The 4107-nt window shown below is 35.7% G+C and overlaps 1 long non-coding RNA gene across 2 annotated transcripts; it reads left to right on the forward strand.

Annotated features, from left to right (window-relative positions):
• The first annotated feature begins 1386 nt into the window (after positions 1 to 1386).
• LOC131640772 (uncharacterized) lies at positions 1387 to 3787 on the forward strand. Of its 2 annotated transcripts, XR_009295332.1 has the most exons (4): positions 1387 to 1804; positions 1920 to 2159; positions 2245 to 2418; positions 3449 to 3787. It is a non-coding gene; the product is annotated as an uncharacterized LOC131640772 (long non-coding RNA). The 2 variants fall into 2 exon arrangements; XR_009295331.1 differs by having other exon boundaries at positions 1920 to 2418.
• The last annotated feature ends 320 nt before the right edge of the window (positions 3788 to 4107 follow it).

Consider the following 4107-nt stretch of genomic DNA (forward strand, 5'->3'; position numbering starts at 1 on the left):
CGATTAGGAGAAAGAATGCCCTGAAGGCAAGAGAAATAATGCCTCGGAGGCAAGAGAGAGAAGAGAGAAAATTGGTTTGTGTCTTTTAGACGTAATTCCATGATGAACAAAACCAAATACAAGGCTTCGCACCACTTCATTACTTTGTTTAGGTCTGAGCCTTTATTAAGTGTTTTAAATGTTTTTGGTTGAGTGTTTTTTAAGGGAATTTACTTTGCGATTTGAATCACATGAAAATGTATAATGATCGAGAAGCAGATTAGGGAATGAATCCCACTCACTTCTATCCCATTATGTAATGTTCGAGAAACAGATTAGGGAATGAATCCCACTCATTTCTATCCCATTAGTTAATGTTCGAGAAACAGATTAGGGAATGAATCCCACTCATTTCTCTCCCATTAAGTAGTGGCCGAGAAACAGATTAGGGAATGAATCCCATTCATTTCTATGCCACTAAGTGATTGAGAAACAGATTAGGGAATGAATCCCACTCATTTCTCTATCACTTTCTTAATGTGATTCGCATCTCTATTTGTTAATGTTTTAATGTTGAAAAGAAAAAGAAGAAGAAAACTAGCCTAAAATGAATAACTAGCCTAATGTTATGATTATACCTAAGTGTTAGGATTTAAAGGGAAAGACTAAGCCTAATAGTCATGAAGATTATAGGTCCTAAATCTAAAGGAATGAGATTACAAGTGAGATCACAAGTAAAAATTACAAGTAAACAATGATACAAAATTAGTGCAAAAAATGACTAAAAGAATGACTTGAAAGTATAGCATCAAACATGAAAACAAATGATTCAAAATATAGTGCGAAAGTGAATTAAAAGATACTATTTATTTTTGTGAGAATTTTATGAAGAATAAGAATCAAATCAAGCAAAAAGAATTAAGACAAATAGCCTAAAACTAATATTTTAGTGATTATTTTCTATGTCAAAATATTTATATTAAAGTCTAAAATGATAGGAGAAAAATAGTTTTAATTACTAAAAGAAAATGGCAAAAATCTAGTTACCTAAATCAAAACTAATGGAAACAGCGGGGTGTGAATTGAAAATGGGATTGTGAATAGCAGCAGGGGCGCTAGGCCCACAATCTAAAGCCCAACAGAGTTTGTTTTTTGTTCATGTTTCTTCAGCACACCAAAAACGGTGCGTATGGGCCTCATGGGGGTGTGAAACCGTGACATTCGTAGCCCAAGATAGTTATTTTCAACTTCAGACTTTCATCCAAACATTATATTGATTCAAAATTTATCTACAACTAAATCCAATTAATCAACAATTATCAACTAATACAATTAATCTCCATTCAAATCATTATTAATTTTCAGATTAAAACCATATACTAAAATCATATTATATAGAAAGGGAAATTAGGGTATTTACTTGTGACCATTGGAATCATTCTGAACGAACTCTCCTTCTCCTTCGTGACAAAGCGGCGGCAGGCTTTCTTCTCCAACCGGAGCTCTAACGGCGCCACCACGAACGTATCGACCGTCACCTCAACGTTTCGTTCATCTCTCTCGACTCCTCTCCGATTCAAACCTTCACTCAGTTCTCCTCTCTCTTCATGAACATACGGCGGAGCTTTCCTTCTTCTCCGATTGAAACGGCGGCGTATTCTTTGACACCTCCCTCATCTCTTTCGACTCGAATAGCTCTTTCATCTTCGACTCAACCTCTCGTCTCGTTTGTCGATTACTCTCTTTATGCTTCATCTCGCGATCTCTCGCTCAACAACGGCGGCGGCTTCAAGATTCCTCTGGCACGACAGCAACTCAAAGTAAGGTATGCTTCTCCTTCATTTCTCGCTTCGGACCTTCTTCCGTTCTTCTCCTTTGCGTTTTTTTTTGCGCTTCTATTGTTGTTGTGGCTGCTGATTGATGCGAGTTGCTGTGTGTAGTTGATGACGATGATGATTGAGATTGATGCGCAATGAAGATAGAGAGTGTTTCCGGTGGTGATTGAAGGTATCGGTGGTGAGCAGTGATGATGATGATGAAGATTCTTGATTAGAGATTGAAGAGAAATTCTCGGTTGTGATTTTTTTGAATTTTCTGATGAGTGAGGTGGATTGAAGATGAAGGTTAATCAAAGCAAGATTGAATAAGTGAAGAAAAGGAGAAGAAGATTCAGTTCTCAAGTGCGTTTTTCTGAGTTTCTGTTATGAGCTTTCTCTTCTCTCCTATTTCTGTTAGCTTTCTAATTCTTTTCTTCTGCAATTGAAGGTGGTGAAGGTGGTGGATTGAAGAAGTGATGGAAGAAGATGAAGGGGATTGAAGTTGAAGAAGATGGATTGTGAGAGGGTGAAGGAAGAGAGAATGGTGGAAGTGAAGATGGGTGAAAACTGATCAAGAAGGGATCCATTGAAGAGTGAAGCTCTGTTATATATCAATAGCAAGGTAATTACCCTTCTCTTTTTCTGTTGTAGCATCTGTTAGATGATTCTGTTAGGAACTTGGAAGTATGGTTCCCATTCTGTTGGAGGGTTCAGTTTTCTGTTATGATAGTTAGAGATTCGGTTAGGGGTAGTTATGCATAACTGAATCGGTTAGGGATTGTTACAATTCTGTTTGATGTTAGTTAAGGGTAGTTAGAGATGTCTCAAAGTTAGTTTTCTGTTATAAGTTAGAAACAGTTAGGAAAATGTTAGTTACACAAACAGTTAGGAATTAGTTGTAAATTTGTTAGGTGGTTAGAATAGGTTAACAAAATCAACAAGTTAGTTATAGGTTGTTACAAGCTGTTTTTCTGTTATTGGTTAAATGGACTGTTAGGTTATGAATGGTTAGGTTATTAGGACATTGAAACTGAGTTAGTTGTTGGTTAACTTGTATATGACTCTGAAATTGTGTGGCTGGAATTATACCAATGGTAAGGTGTTATGTAAGTTATCTGAATTGTGCATCTTGCTGCAGGGTGTAGTGCGATTTGAATTGGAGCTGAATAAGTAGGAGTTAGGACAGTAAGGTTAATTAAGCAATAGGTAACCTGACTTTGAGATAGCTTGAACTGATAATAGTAACTCTTTGTAGCTATTTTATTCCCTTGTCTTTGAGTTATATCCATAGATTAGTATGTTTGAATGTTGGCTGCTAGGACAGAACATAGGCAGGTACAGAAGCACTTGAGTGGTAGTAAACTCGCGACAACCACAAATTCTTGATTTTAGATTAAGCGTCATGGTAGATATTGAACTGTGAGCACTGTATGTCTGCTTGAATCAATTGGTAGTGGTAGGTTAGTCTTTATGTTTATCTTTGTATGGTTTGAACTTTGTGCTTAGAAATCCTGTTTGACAGTTGATGAATGTTCTTTTGTCTTTCCTGATTTCTTTATGTATGAATGTTTGGATTGTTTTTTATGAGGCTGATTCTGGTTTACATACGAAATGCTTAAATTTAACTTAGTTTAGTCCACTGGTTTATGCAGGATGTGAAGTGGCTGAGCAGCTTGGCACACTTTTGAGAGTAACTTGGTGTAAATGGAAGTGGCTTAGAGTTTTGAAACAAACAGAGTGGAGTTTTCTGAAGGATGAAGCCTAGTATTAGGACTAGGTAGGATTCTAAAAAGGATGGAACAACTTGGACGTGAAAGAGGGATATTGGCTATTTAGATTTATATTATTTTTTTTTTGCATATGATGTAAAGAGTTTGAATGGTGTAATTGTATTTGTATTTTGAAATTGGTTTTGTATTTTTGATGAATTGTAGAATTCTTTTTCTTTTTTCATCATATGGAAATCCAACACAAATGCTTGAGAACTCTAATTCACTTTAATTGTCCTTGAATTTGAATCCACTTCTAGTTTCAACAAATAGATTCCAATCAAATGATATCTTCAATGAAACCCTTGAATCAACTTAATTCACCGATCTGCCCAAACTTGTATGTTAAGTAACGAAAGAATGATGCCTTTAATAAAATAAATTTTCAAGTTCTTCTTTTGTGCCATGATTCAAAGATAGTCTTAAATCCAAAGCAATACCTTAATCACAAAGGATCCATGAATTATACCTTAGCCAATATTTTGATCTGATAACAGAAATAATTTCTCTTAAGAAAATCCTCTTGGTGACGAAACTTGAAG

This window comes from Vicia villosa, unplaced genomic scaffold, assembly GCF_029867415.1.
Source record: "Vicia villosa cultivar HV-30 ecotype Madison, WI unplaced genomic scaffold, Vvil1.0 ctg.003308F_1_1, whole genome shotgun sequence".
NCBI lineage: Eukaryota > Viridiplantae > Streptophyta > Magnoliopsida > Fabales > Fabaceae > Vicia > Vicia villosa.